Here is a 16,747-nt window from a genome sequence, read left to right as displayed (position 1 = left end):
GTTTCCACTACAATAAACATATTTTAACCATGTGTAAACAAAAATATAACCTAATAAGTTGCAATTAAGGCATATTGAATGTTTAAATGCATTTCAAATATAAAGTTAAGTGGATATCATTACCCATTACTCTTAGAAATTTAATAATTTAAATAAATTCCCTAGTTCAGTCTGGGGGTGTCATATTGGTATCGACGATACTGGCCTTTATCGGTATCGTATCGAAAACAAAATAAGTGGTATCGCCCATCCCTGGGGTGTTGCACAGTGATACACAGAACTGTTGGGTGAAACGGTCATAGCCGTGCTTTATTGCGAATAAAACACAGCTACTGACCAATCAGAATCAAGGACTGGTACTAACCGTTTTATAAATGGGCATTATATGCTTGAATCTGATTGGCTGACGAACGTTTTTAAGTGTGCAATTATTTTCAGGGAAAATGATTTCTGTTATTTCAAAGGTCTTACACCAGCACAATAACCAAAACCCACAACAACACTGTCTGTCTAATAACTTCATTAATATCTGCATTGGTCTATTATCAACGGCTCAAGCCTCCGTTACTAGGTCTAAAATGATGTTTTGGAAATAGTAATGGAGGCATTGGATGAGATGGGGAAGAAATTAATCCTACTCACAAAAGCCTTTTAAGTACAAAAACCGGACGAATGCCTTGAAATATATAATCTGATCAATGTCTTGAGGTATGACAAGCGTAGTATAAGCGGAATAATTGACTCCGGGCCGTTGAATTATTAGAAACATAATGCACACCAGAGGTGGTGACATCAATTATTTCTTACATATCACACGAGAAACAATGAGATATGGCTGTATCGGCACAGCTGCAAATCAGCCATAGGTAATCAGTGTGCCGATATACAGCCATATCTCACAGCTACGAGTATGAATGATATTGCATTTATACAACAGTTCGACGGCATGAGTGTGTAAATTCAAAAGAAAAACAACAATGGATTGTCTTTAAAACCCTTGTTTGTGCAGAACCACTTCCTTCCGCCACAGATTCAAATCTCAGTATAAACACAATATCACATTCGTAGCTGTGAGATGTGTATTGGCACACTGTCATTACATAAGGCTCTCAGCCTGCTGTGCTGACAGCCATATCTCACAGCTACTTGTGTGATATTGCTAATATACAGTATATATGACATTTCCCTCTCTAATCTTTAGTGAAGAGAATAACAACTTTGATATCAGCCGTGTTCAGATCGAATGAGTGGGCTACCATCATTTTTATATCTACAATTTAAAAGTAAATTTTAAGTTTTTTTATATATATAAATGAATGATAAATAATTTGATATAATTAATGAAAATAAAGTTTGGTTAAAATAAGAAAATAAATTAGTAAATAATACATCAGTACAGTATACCCTATAGTGCTATAATGAGTAGAAAAAATATTTCCCAAATAATATTTAGGCATATTCATAATATTGGGTCTTTATCCCTTCAATCTTAAATATGTGGTTTCATCCTTATTACATTATGACATTATACTGTTTCTTCACTGAGCAGCCTTTTAATAAACATCTTTAATTTTTATCGAGACGCACTGGGCCAAATAGACTTTACTCTCTCTGTTCATTGATTATGTTGTGCCTTTATGAAAGCACAATAACAAAAATGTTAACTACATTTTTGAAATATAGGCTGTGATACAGCTAGCTGGAGGCCAGAAGTGTATAGTGTCTGCTAATTAAGGATTTACATCAAACCAGATATTTGTTGTGGAGCCTGCAGTGCATTCGGTGTGTTGATTGCAATGTGTAAAATCATGCTGTGCCCAGAGGCCGATTCTAGTGCAAATAAAGTATAAGGAAAGAAAATATAGAGCCTGTGTCCATAACAGTAGCCGTCTTTAATTATTCATGCTGAGTGGGAATAGTCGAACTTGTTAGACTTTGTTATTCAACGATAGGATGCATTGATTGACTAGTGTAGACACTCGGTACTCCTGCACGTGTTGGATCAATTTGTGTTTGTATGAGAGAGAAAGAAGGCTGAAAAGAGAGACAGACTGATGGAAACAATGAGGTTCAGGACTGAAGGGAGTTATGGCAAAGGACTGAAAATCTATCATGATGACAGTATGCATGGGAAACGTCAATATATGTCACACACAGAAAACCTTCCGGGTGGATAAAGGAAAGCGACAAGTGCAGAGCCGGGGATCTGTGTGTGGAAATGCAGGTGCAGCCATGCTTATCGGGTTTCTGGTTGTCCAAACATAGCCCAGTTAATTTTTTTTATTAATATTATTGATCCGGTGAGGAAAATTATGGTAGCCCACTCATTCGACCTAAACGTGGCTGATATCAAAGTTGCTTTTCTCTTCTCTAAAGTTTAGAGAGGGAAATTGTGTTCTCGCATTAATGGCGTCTCTTCAACATATGCTCCAGCATATGTGACTGAGAAGTGTTCTAGACATCTTCTACTTGTCAAATCTTCTATTTTTTTGTCTTCTTAATAAGCATATTCAGAGGAGTACCATCATGGCAGGTGCTCTGAGCTGCTGGTTTCTGGTTTACTTTCTCAAGTGGAGCTTTTCGAATGCACCCAGACATCTTCATCGCAAGCAATTGCGGTAAAGAGGAAGCAGGATTTCAGAATTGTATAATTGACATAATTATCCACAAATAAGTCGATTCTTTGTGCCAACACTATTTCTAGACATTGCTTCTTTTCTACGTCCCATCAGGCCAGATCTCTCTCTCCCCAAGATGAAACCAACTGAATCTAAATGGGAATTCTAAATGGGATTTGGTGGTTTGTTGGTTTGGTGAATTGGGTGTTAAATTGTTGTTTTTGTTTGGGTTGGTGTTTGATTGGAAGTCACTAAAGTGAAATTACTTTACCTATTGATTTTTTTGGGTTATTTTCTTACGATTTAGGAACAAGGCGGGAAGGAAATGCTTTCACGGATATCTTAGCTAAGAATGGCATTAAATCTACAGCATGCAATGAACCTGTGAAATGTGGTGTGTGAATTAGATGTTGTGAGTTTAAGATGCCAATGTTTAATTGCGTCATTCATCAGTGTGACAAGCAAGTTTTGCTCAGTTTTGGGCAAATTTCTTTTGAGGAAGTTTCTGTGGTAACATAATGCTAAAGCATCTGTTTTGTGGACACAAAGGAGGTAATATTGCCTAAATATATTCTTTTTTATATTAAATTAAGATTATTAAATATATTAAGGCAGTTACCTACACTTGGACATTATTTGGGAGGTCAAGATCCTCTAGTTGTTTTGTCATTTAAAAACACTGCATTGAAATCTCATGGAAATTAAATTTCTGATCATGGAGGTCCATATGAATGTCTCAGTTGATTCTATTAATTCTAGTGAATCTTAACCCCGGATTAATGTCTTTTTATCCCCATATTTTAAGACAGATTGGGTTATGCAACATTTCACAGTTGTAAGGCTTTTGCAAGAAGGACGGCAACATTTGATCAATGCGTAATGAAGTCCTTTTAAAGTTTCTAGTTGATTTGATGTTATAAAGGTATACAGTATGCAGGGTATGAATGTTTAAATTGTTAATTAAAAGATGCTTTTAACCAAAGCAACATACTGTACATTGCATTCAGAGTATACATTTTATCAGTTCATGCATTCCTTGGGAATCAGACTGATGACAATGTTCTACTATTTGAGCTACAGGAAAGTATGTGACAAACAACCAATCATGCAAAAAGCTTTAATTTGGTATGTTTAGCTTTTAACATCTGAGGGAAATATCAACTCATCAATCAATCTATAAATTAATAATAATAATAAAAAATAACATTCTCTTCTGCAATAAATAAATGTGTCATAATCATAAATACTGACATATATAAATAAATATAAATTAATAATAATTAATAATTAATCTTCTGCAATAAGTAAATATGCCTATGCTCCTTTGTGGTAAATAAACAAACAAACAAATTAATTAATTAAAAATGACATGCTCCTCTACAATGAATATATACATAAAGCGACATACTCCATTTCCTTTATTTTTTTTATTTTTATTTTTTTTACTTTGTTTTCACAAGACAACCACAGTGGATTTATGTGGCAACATTTTCACAGATGGAACTACTTAAACAGATTGTCTGCTTGTTGCATGCTGTATTTGTGCAATTAAAATTACAAATAATGTCAATTAACAATACAAATAAGAATGTTAACTCGTGTGGAATGAAATCGTGAAATCTCAAAATCTGACCACCCGGGATTAATAACCACCTGGGTAAAATACTGTATGAAAAACTACCTGTAATGTTTCTATTTCAGGGACTACACATACTGGAAAAAATAGCTTGATATCTCTATAAAGCATCCACCAAATGCCTAAAATGTGCATGGAACAAGTTAAACCAGGGTTAAAAATGATAATCCAGAGTTATCAATTTCACATGTTAATGGTTTGTTTAGAAAGATCTGACAGCACTGCTGCACCTAAAACATCCAGGCCTTCTGAGGAACATAAGGGGACGACAGTGCACCAAATTCACAACCCTCCCCAAGGGGTCACACTGACAGTATCCCATTTCTCTCACGGTACTCTCTGTCTACAAATCCTAGTAAGCTAAAAGCAGATAATTCGTTTCAGACAGAGCACAGTGTGAGAGCTCTCCTGGCTTTGTGAGCCATCACACTGAATCCCACCTCAAATAAAAGAGGCATGGGAAAGTAACTTTATGCAGGATTTTTTGACATTGCGATGCTGTTAACAGAGCTTAACCTTATCCGGGTTTAATTTGCTCAGGTGCCTGTTTAAATGTCATCACTGGGCTCCTGATTGAAGACTCCCTGCCTTGCTGTATTTAGATGAAGTTATTAAACATCTCTAGTCTGCCATTTACGTAATGTCTTGGTATATTAGCAGGCGTTAGGTTAGAGCTGTGAAGTGAAAAATGAAGATGAGCATATACAGACCTTTGCTTTTTTAACCAAAGCTGTAAGATTCCATTTAAACACATTTACCCCATTGACAGAAAATATTTTAATGAAAAAAAGCCCATGCATATACATGCACAACAACTTTTTCTATAGGCTGTTTAATATGGACCATTGATTTAGCTTAATTATGACTTACAATATATTCTATATACTTTTTAATGTGGTTTGTGTTAATATTCAAAAGAAAGATTTAAAAATGTCCAACTGTGTACAAAATTTTTTGCATGTTTAAAATTTGTGAGTTTATCATAGACTGTTCATGTGCAAATTGCCATTCTCCTTGGATTTGTGTGTGTGTCCTGCCACGTGGGTCACTCATACTCTTTAACCAATCCAATCCACTTTATTTATATAGCACAATTTAAATAACACAAGGTTTCCAAAGTGCTGTCACATCTGTGCAAATTGCCATTCTCCTTGGATTTGTGTGTGTGTTCTTAAACGTGTGTGGGTATTTGTAGTTTGTGTAATGAGTTTTGGGCATGTAGATGTTTTAGTCTTAAATCGGTCGGGTCATATGCCCGCATGGATTACATGTGGGCCAGATGTGCGCCGGATCTGGGCCAACTCCATGTTGCTGTCTGGGGTGTGACTACCTGGATGTTACATCATCAGCATGAGACCACAGTTCAAGTTACAGTTTAGCAGGAGTATGTGGAGTTGATCATTTGTTTTTAATTAACTAGCCTAGTAAAAGTGTATTGTTTAATTTTTGCATATTTACTTAAAACTTATAAGTAAAATCGGTCATTTAGACACACTCCCTAACGTGACCAGTGTAAGCCAGCAGCTGCTATGGAAACAGATAGTGCTGCCAAAAATGCAGCTGTCTTGTGTTAGCCACAATGTCCCAAATGTTGGCCAAAATGAAGAAGGATTTATGCTCATTGCACAGTTTTTGTGCAGCAACGCTAGGCACAGTGCCCTTCTGACAGTTACAGTGCTCCCAATCAGTGCTGACCCCAAACTCATCATCATAGCTTTATATAATGATGAATAAACCTCATAAGAACTCAGTGTTTATGAATAATGGAATGTTTGTACTTACCATTTGTGCAACAGGATATATAGATATTAGTATAGTTCAATTAAAGATTAAAAGTCAAAAAGTCTTTGGTTCTCATGTGTCTTGGCATCACCATTCATCATCACAACATGTTTTAAAAATATGAATTTCTAGCAGATACTGGTATCTCCTTTTTTTGTGAAAACATTAAAGAAAATTGCATAATTGTCATTTTTGCATGAGCTATTCCTTTAATGTGCTCATGCAGTTTTCAGGATTAAACCCTCTGCTGACATTTTCAAGCAATCTGATTAAGGTTGACCTGTGTTCTGTTAACCTTTAGCATATTGCATTGTATGTTTTGAGTGTCTGAACTGAATCTGGCCTTCCTGATGAGATGGCGAGAAAGAGCGAGAGAAGCAACAGAGCAAGGCGCCCCATTGATTTGCCATCCAACTCTGCTGCCGTAATCACCTGATTGTTCTAGACAAATATACAGGGGAATCGACGAGAATATCAAATTAGATCTCTCTCCCCTCTGGCCTGCTCCCAACAGAACACATTTCCCTCAACCAAACGCTGTATAATAAAGAGTTATATTTAAACCAAACCGGGATATTTGGCTTTTTTTGTGTGCATATTTGGCAGATTTGATCATTTTGAATTGATTTTGCAAAGAGCGCTGTCAAAATACTTTGCAAGAGTGTGTGCATATTTGGCAGATTTGATCATTTTGAATGTCCCCAAAAGAATAGTAAAACCTACAATCATCTACATTTAGGGGACAAGCCAACAGACCCCATGAGGAAATGGTTTCTCCAAAAAAGCCATCTGCATTAAATGGTTGTCATTTTTGAATTGGTTTTGAAAAGAGCTATGTCAAAATATTTTGGTATTTGTTTTGATTTTTGGATGAGCGCTGTCAAAATACTTTGCAAGCCGTAAGTTTTTATATGATTTGTCCGCTATCTCACAACCTATTCGTATGTATTTTACGAGGTGGCTTTAGGTAATTCATACAAATTCTTATGAATTGTCAACTCGTAAAATACGGACGATTTAGCAAAAATCATATGAACTTGTATGAGTGAGGTTGTACGAATTTGTACGAATTAGCCACCTCATAAAATATGTTCAAATTGCCGTGAAATCGGGCTGGTCCAAACAGATGATAAAAACATTATAATAATGGACTCTTTCAAATGCACAGCTTTTCACTTCATAAGACATTAATTGAAGGACTGGAGTGGTGTGGATTTCTTGTGGATTACTGTGATGTTTTTATCAGATGTTTTGAGTCTCATTCTGACGGCACCCATTCACTGCAGAGGATCAGTAAATGTATTTATTTATTTATTTATTGGGGTGAACTGTTTGTTTAATGGAAAGTCCCCACCATGACAGCAAGACAAATGTGTGTATGTTACATGCCCATGGGCTCGTTATGTCAGCGAGGTAGAATTTGTACTTGTAGTACTATTATATTATGAAGTGACTGTTCAGTTTAACTACATTTAAGAGCTACATTTAGCCAGTGGGTAAAGCAAGGAACAATTTACTATGTGCATCTTGAAAAGAAAACTCCCATAATTCTCCACTTGTAAGGTTGTTAACAAGACTAAAAATTCAGTAGAAGGACATTTGCAAATATCCTCATTAGAAGGAAGTCGGAAAACTTGTCACATTATAGTTGCACTAGCTCCGAACAAATCTCCATTTTGCCCCTGGGTTGTCACATATTTTCCTGCTAATTAGCTGGATAAGTTAATAGATGTGCTTCTTTTTACTAAAGCAAATGTCTCTCCAAAAGTATTTTAATTCGTGGGCAAAATTAACACAACTACTTCTTAATTCCTTTTTCTCTCTTTAACACATCCTTTTTTTTTTTTAACACATGTTAGTGCACTTCAAATGACTTCGCTTCTTGTTATTGATTATTTAAAGACTCTTATGGGCTGGTTTACTTTGTTGGGAAAGCTTTAAACCAAAAAAAAAAAAAAAAAAAAAAAAATCATTTAAAAGTAGTTACCTAAAATAGAGTTAGGTCAGTTGTGCTGCTACTTTTAGTTACTCTGTTTAGTCGTAAAATAATTAGAAGAACCTTGAATTTATATGTGGGTCTCCTTGGCATTTGTGTCTTTGCTTTATCTATCTATCCAGAGAATTGGCATTAATATGATAATGTGATTTAATTACTCTTTTTTTTTTTTTTTTTTTTTTACCAAAGTCGCTTTGGTGAGTGTTTATAAAAAACATGAAATGTAAATACAAATTCTGTTTGTTCTTTCTAAAGGTTAAGCATGTTTTGCTATGATTCTTCTCATAATTTACTCATTACCTGATGTGGAAGTTGCCTAATGGCTATAGATTCGGGCTGATCATGCAAACGTTTGATGTCCATTCCCAAATCGGAATGACCTACGAACTGGAGAATAAATGAAGCACAGTCTTGCTCCATAGCCATTGCTCCAGTCTGCTTTAGAAAGACTTCATCAGAAATTAGTGATTGTTCATTTTCTGCAAAAAGCATCTGATAGAGCAATAGCATAATACTCTACAGAGCATGTGTTTCATGGAAAAGGTTGAGGGTTATTTGAAAATGTTGATTGAGGGTTTAATGGTGTCATGATGAGAGGATAAAGGCTGATTATGTAGTGTGCCATTTCAGTTAGTGGAGTGTGGTTAGTTTTTAGTTTGTGTGTACATGTGTGTCTTCATGCTACACGTACACACAGTGCACATTGAATAAAAAAAGTTAATTTAAACTGAATTGATAGTAAATGACGGGATGTTCATTAAATAGCTCTTATATAATTATCACCTGTTTCCATAGCAAATTTAAAGGTACAATCACGTGTGAAAAGGAATATTACCCTCATTAAAAAAGTAAACCACAAATTAAAATTCTATTATTATTTTCTGCCATCATGTCGTTCGAAACCTACATGACTTTCTGTCATCCTTGGAACACATATTTTCAAGAATATTATAACTAAATATTATAACTAAAGTAAAAGGAATGCCTGGCACTGTTAAGCTCCAAAATAACAAATAAAGAAACAAACAAATAAACCCTATGTTTTGTCTTGGTACAATAGAATTAAATGGCTTTAAAGTCACCTGATGGGAATATCAAACAAGCAAGCACGCAAATAAATGCTAATAAAAATATATAATATAAAATAAATATTGTTTTGTCTTAATACAATAGAATTGAATGGATTTGAAGTCCCTATTACACTAACTAAAATCACTGCTGGTGATGGTGTTAAGAAGTCCAGTACAAGAAGTCTGACATAAACATAAAACAGCCTGGCAAAACTATATGTTGCTGGTCATTTAAAAATATCAGTGCTGCAGTTTCAGGTACAAAGTACACCTTAATGGAGTTTCCATTTCCTGTAATACTTTAATTGTGCATTGATTTTATTTCCCCAGAGGCATATCCACGCTTTTGAAATGGCCTATATTCCCAGAAATCCATTATGTCAAATACAACCCTTAGAGACTCCCAATCAGCAGTTTACAGAGATACGGATCAAAGCTTAAGTGGCTGATTTTGAGAAATTCCAACAAGTATTAACTTTAAGAAGTAATTGTTAGTTTTTATGCCATTGAGCTTTTATGCGTGTTGCACACTGAACAAACTGGGTACCTGCTTATGCTCTCAGAGGAAAGGGACATTTGTTTTTCCTTCAATTGCTCATTCTTTTTTTCAATAAACTAACTCTAACTAGACTTTATTTTTCTGGGTGTGAAAGTGTGAACCTTGCTGGTATTTTATAGGTGGTCGTCAGGGCATTGCTATACTATTTTTTTTATTTACCGGATGTTCTGGGAGGTTTCCTGGCCTGGGTCAATAACCCCATCCACAAGTTTCTATAGGGCTTTTCACACTGTGCTTAACACCAGTTTATCATTGGTCTAAACCGACTGTGGAGACTGTGTCATTCTTACCTTTATAGTCCACCGAAGAGTCCATTCAGGAAAAATGTCTTAGTACAGTCTACAACAGGGATGGGCAATTTTGATACTGACAAGGTCCAGCACTACTAATCCACATCTACACACCTTTTACACCATCTAACTCAATTTGGAAATTAAAGCGTAGTTTTAAAAAAGTTTTTAAAGATTTTTTTTTTTTAAATATAAAACTTGTGCAATTGTCAATATCAAGCAGTAAAACAAACCATTTTGTGCATCTAAAAATAGCTGGACACAAATGAGACCGGAAGCAAGACCCATAGAATTTACAAATGGCGGCGCCCATTTTTGCGTCAGGAAAAAGGTGGATAGAAACAGTCAGTGTTCTGAGTCGCATGCTTAGGACTATGCACGTGCAGTGGCTGGTCTAGCCTTAATAGCAAAAAAACAACATTTATAAGACGGTTGTTGACATATTTCATTGGTGATTTCTAATATGAAATTTAATTGTAAGCTTGGAGAACAGTTTTGGATAATTTAATGTTCCCCATTCAAAGAGATAGGAGCTGCACCCAAGTGAAATGACTTGCCTTATAGGAACTTTGATTTTATGAATACCCAGGATTAATTGGTAACCCCGGGTAAATTATAACCAGTGTCCACTGTAAAGCAATACAACCAAAGATATGTTTACATGAGGTTTAGAATGACCCATGGTTAACCATTTTAAATGTGAAAAGACCTTGTGATATTCTGCTATGCACAAATGGCTCGCCTCCCCCTTTCAATGAAAGTCTATGTGATTTTCAATTCCTTTTATTGCTCTTTATATGCAAGTAAACAGCACACTTCTTTTTAATCAGAGCACTCCTCTCCATGCAACGTGGGGGATCATTCATGTCCATAGTTCAAACAGTGTAGAAGGAAAAAAACAAAAAACCACAACTTTGCACATACACAACCTTCATCCTCTAAATTTCCTGAAGGAGCTGACTGTTCTCATCACATGGATAAAAGCATCTGCTTTTTCAGCTGTAAATGTGTAAATGTCTCTAATACAAGTCCCTGTGCTACATCTCTCACACATTTATCTCTGCACCCATTATATTATTGATTATAAGCATATTCAGCTATAGATGCACAAATACACTAATGAAAATGCATGTTTTTTTGTAAAGTTCTTCATCAGTGATATATAGTGCTGTAGTACATATGTATATATAGTGCTGGGAAAGTGTTTGTCCCCATCATGATCTTTTCTGTTGTGTATAAAACAAAGGCAATGTGGGTAAACATATAATACATTTTTATTGGAGAAAAAGCACTTATCCAATACCTACAGTACAACCCATGGGAAAAAAAGACCCTTTAAACTTAAAACCTCATGCCACCTTTAAAAACTACACAACTGTACAGTAAAAAAAAAACATAGCTAAAGTGACTGATGTTACATTTGTTTTAAACAAACAAACAAACAAACAAAAAAAAAAAATAAATTGTTAATTGTTTTAATGTTTTGGTTTTTGGTTGTATGTTAAGTAGGAAATATTGTTTTTTTGTTATCATCAGTTTAGGGGCAATTGAAAATATACCATTACAGAGTTTTGCTTGTTGTGTTTGGACAAATGGTATATTTGTGATTTGTATAAAACCAATAAAAGAAGCTGTAATTGTTTTTTTCCTGATATGTTAAAATTTCAGTTGGCTGTACTGAGTTTGAGCAGTGTTTTGAGAAAATGATTCACATGATTTGCCATTTGTATGAAATTAATAAAAACCTACGATTTGTTTAGGACAATTTCAAAATGTTCAGCTCACTGTGTTAACTGTTTTGAGAATAGCTGATGCATCAAATTGATTGAGAAAAACTGTAACTGTGAATATACCATTCCGAAGGTTTAAAAAAAAAAAAAAAAAAAAAAAAATTTTTTAAAGATTTTTGAAAGAAAATGATACTTTGAAAGAAGTTAATACTTTTTTTTTTCATCAAGGACACATCAAATTGAAAATTACAGTAAAATTACAGTACATAATGTTAAATTATAAATCAAATATTTATTTTTAAAATAAATGCTGTTAACTAGTAATTAAAAAATCCTGAAAAAATGTATAATGGTTTCTACATAAATATTAAGCAGCACACTGTTTTCAACATTTGTTTAAACAGTCAATATTTTCACATTTTCAAATCACAAGCCATGCAGTTCTACAGAATCTACATCAATAAAAGCTTATAAGTTTACCAAATGATTCACTGATTAACCATTAATAACAGTTAGATTCAATCAAAGACAAATGTATTAAACTGAACGAAAATGGAGGCAAATAAAATGTTTGATAGTATAAATAGTTTAAGCACTTTGTTTTGTGAAAAGTATATTTTGTGATTTTGTTTTGTAGTAATGCAATTGAAAACACTGAAATGTTTGAAAAAAAGTGCATTTTTGATGATCTGTTATGAGAACTGTAAATGCTTTTTTCATGTCAGACAATACATGTTCTATTACTGTGACAGCTTTGTTTTGCATTTTTAAATAGAGCATGAGGCTGGCAATGCATTCTGGGAACACCTCCAGCTGAGGAGTGTCTGGAAGTGCTGTTTTGTGTAAAAGCACTTTTAGATCTCTCATTGATGGCTTTGTTCAGTGGACTTTGAAGTACACATTTTCCCACCTCTAAGAGCACTGAGCCTCGTCCTGTTTACTGATCTCTTCTTTACTGGCATGAGCAACATGTGACAGGTCAGAAAAATGCACTTGCCTCTGGTTTTTGAGGAAACCATCTAACCAAAGGAAGAGCTTCTTCTCTTTTATTGCAGCAGGAAATTTAATTTAAATCGAGCTATTGATCTGTCTGGATGTTTATGCTAAAAAGCATATACTCTCTTGATGTTTTGGACATTCATGTCCTCATGCACGTGTATATTTGCCACTTGTGCCATTTAAGTGTAGTGCACACTTCATGATGGAAACTTGTTGTCCTTTCAGGTTTTTAGTGAGTGATAAAAAGCTCCAATAGCAGATGCTACAGTAAATTTTAAGCCTGTTTGAAATCAAGCCTGAAGTCTAATGAGTGAGTATAGCCATATGACTTAAATATCATGTTGAAATATATGTTGTCATTTCAATAGTGACCTTCACACAGTATCCATGCAAGAAGAACTTAACTTTCTTCTTTACATGAAGTTGAGGAGAGTTTACCATACCGTTTTTTGAAGCAGCAGAAGAACATACAATTCTCTCCTTTCGAGATGATTTCATTTAAAAAGGGAAATTCCATTTCAATTCCATTCCTTTCAATTGATGAAATAAATGTAATTATGATGGCAAATCTGAATTTTCAGCAGCCATTGCTCTAGTCTTCAGTGTCATACGATCCTTAAGAAATCATTCTATTATGCTTATTTAGAGCTTGAAAACATCATCAGTGTTGAAAACAGTTGTGCTGCTTAATAGTTTTGTGGAAACTATAATCAATGTTTTTTTTTCTTTCTTTTTTTCAGTATTTTTGCAAAGTACAAGTTCAAAAGAACTGCATTTATTTGAAATCTTTTGTGACATTATAAATGTCTTTACTGTCACTTTTGTTAAATGTAATGTGTCCTTGCAGAATAAAAGTATTAATTTCTTTCAAAAGAAGAAGAAAAAGAAGAAAAAATTAAAAAAACTTGTGACCCTAAACCTTTGAACGTAAGTGTAGGATGTTTTAGTCAAAAGAAATTCTGCTTTATACTAGAAAGGTAGAACCCTATAAACACACGTCTAACACTGGGCAAAGCAGTAGAAATCTAATGTTTGGAATGGCCAAGTTATAGTCTTGATTTTAACCCAAAAGATATGTCAAGGAACAACCCAAAAGTTCACATCACTTAGTTTAAGTAGTGTTGTTGCCAAAATTCCTCCAAGCCAATGTGCAGTTCCACAGTTACTAGAAATGTTTGGTTGCATTACATCACTTGCTCACTTATTCGCATTCTGGCTGCAGATATAATACTAAATTTCTCCAAATCTGTTCCAATGAAGAAATAAACTCATCTACATCTTAGATGCCAGAGGGTGAATACATTTTCAGCAAATTATGATTTGTGTGTTAAATATTTATTTAAAGAAGATCTTTATCAGAAATTAGATTAATATGTTGCCATTGTAACCTTCCAGATGCTGAACTGTTTACCAATGTAAAGGCCTTATTTTAACCATGACTTTTGCCTTTTAAAAAACTATAGGATGAGTAGAAGTTCATTTCTGTTTGAATGGAAAATGTGCAGAAATGTTGTTGATTGAGCTTAACTTGGACCCAAAACACTCCTCACAATGCTGCCTGGCACAAACAACGGCAAACTCCACTTATAGCAGAATCCATTTGACCTCCCTGATGGTGCATTGCTCTCAGGCAACAGTCTGATACTGTAGATCATGAATATTTACACCCTAAACCCTAAGCCCTAACAAACATGTATGATAAATATGCTTCCCTGCGCAGCAGAGGCTGGTGAAAACACATCTCAGATGGGTTCATCTGTGTACGCCTGCGGGGCCGATCAGCGGGAATGCCTGATGGGGAAAGATGTTGCCCGGTACATCCAGCCATTTCAGAGACATGCTGAGCACAGAGCCTGTAGCTTGTCAGCAACATAAAAAAAAACAAAAAACAAAACCAAGCTCCAGTAACTCTACTGCACAGGCAGAGGCAATTTTGCAGTAAATTTACACAATTATCCTGCTTGAGTAATCAATGACTCTCGTAGCAGGCAGAAAAAAAGTGATGGCCACCAGATGTAAATTGTGTGTGTGTGTGAGAACAGGTGTGACTCTACCCCTCTGCGCTACAGTGGAGCCTCATTTCCCACAGCCTGCCAAGTTTGTAAATTGAAGTATGCGGAGGCTCAGGTAATATTGCTGCAATTTGAGATTTACTAGCAGCCTTGAGAATACAAAACAGTGTCATGTGTTCAGACAACTGCACATGTGAATGTGTAGCAAGGGAAAGTTACTCGTTGGCATGCATTCAATTAATTAATGCAGACACAGTGACACAAGTGATAAGTCCAAAATAAATTTAGCAATAAATAGATAAAAAATAATAAAATATATACTGTTAAAAATGTATTGCATCCACCAAGACTGCATCAGAACTGATTGGGAAAAATATTATTACAATATAAAATATTGTTTTCTATTTTAATATATTTTAAAAATTAATTTGTTCCTCTGATGGCAAAGCTGAATTTTCAGCATCATTACTGCAGTCTACAGTGTCACATGATCTTTCAGATATCATTATAATATGATGGCTCAAGAAACATTGTAAACAATGTACAGTAAGTCTTTACTGTCACTTTTAATTTAACATCCTTGCTGAATAAATTTAGCATAAATAATAAAAACAAATAAATTAAACAACAATCTTACTGACTAAATATTCTGGAAAATAAAATAAATCTATAGTTCAAAATTTGAGCTATATTGACCTATATATTTTAATAACTATATTAATTATTAATTTAATATTAAATATTATAATTATATTCTGTATATAAATTCAGACTTAGAATTCTGTTTCTTGTCTACTACCTCAATCAGTATAAAAAAAATAATAAAAATAAAATAGACTTGTTCACCTCGTATGTGAGTGATATTATCCTGAAATGCCATTAAACCTTCACTTGTTTAATGGCCACTCATTCAAGCCAATGCTGATGAAGCTGCCAACTCCACCAATTAATCTTGTTAAAAACACACAAGTATGCTTAAAGTTCCTGAGCTTCGTGACTGCTGGCCAGAACTCATACAGCCACTCCGAATTCCACCGGTCCAGCTGACTTTTTTAAAAATGCTGCCAGCTCCAAGAAAAATTAATTACGAGGTTTATGCCAGCTTTTCCCCCTGAGATCACGTAGCAGATAACAGACGTCACACTGGGTTAGAGTTTCCTCAGATCTCATCCCAAAGTAAATGGCAGCCAAGGTTAATTGGCTTCTCTGGCCTCCCCAGAGGCTGATCGACGGTATCAAAATTGTTTTGCTTTTGTTAAGTGCGGAGGGTGATGAGTTTAATCAAGACATTAAGTAAAAGAGATTTAGTCACAAGCAGTGATTTAGTCTCTGCTCCTGGCATTCGAGTGTCCACTGTGCATCCAATTAAAATCAATGCAAACTATAATTGTATTTTATAGTAATTGGGTGGTTCAAACATATTCAATCAACAGACTAGGACTTAAATTGTGCTGCCTAAAGCTTTCTCCAACCCTTCCTATAATGGAAATGTGCTTTTGGCACAATGCATCTGTGAACGCATTAAAACTATTATTGGTTAACTGTAGTAGAAATGTATTTAGGTATAGGTATTCTGTCTGTCTTTCAGCTTCTCTTCTAACCAAATATCCATGCCAAGAAGAAAGAGCAATTTATTTATTTTTATCTCCCCTTCACTATCTTTTCCTTTTCTTCTTGCTTTAAGGGTTGAGGTGTTGATTAAAACACATCTGAAAACCCACTTTCAGGTTAAAGTGGCTGCATTTTTCTACATGCTGTATTTTCAGATTTAGTCTTTTCTCCAGATATCCACTCATTTTTGGGGGAATTGAATTTGGGCTCAATGATAATTCAGTCTTCATATCTTTTTTTTTTCTCCATGCGCACTGTTTTTCTTTAATCTTATATTTTTTAATGTTTTTGAACAAAGTCTATTATGCTCACCAAGTCTACATTTATTTGATGAAATACAGATGAAAAAAATATTTTACTTTATACCATTATACCAGTCTTCAGTGTCACAAACCTTCAGAAAATCTGCTTAGTTATTTTTGTTCCTCAAATGATTCTTATTAT

The sequence above is a fragment of the Cyprinus carpio genome, chromosome A11 (assembly GCF_018340385.1).
Source record: "Cyprinus carpio isolate SPL01 chromosome A11, ASM1834038v1, whole genome shotgun sequence".
Classification (NCBI taxonomy): domain Eukaryota; kingdom Metazoa; phylum Chordata; class Actinopteri; order Cypriniformes; family Cyprinidae; genus Cyprinus; species Cyprinus carpio.
The sequence above is the reverse complement of the archived record's forward strand: the minus strand, read 5'-3'. Positions refer to the sequence as shown.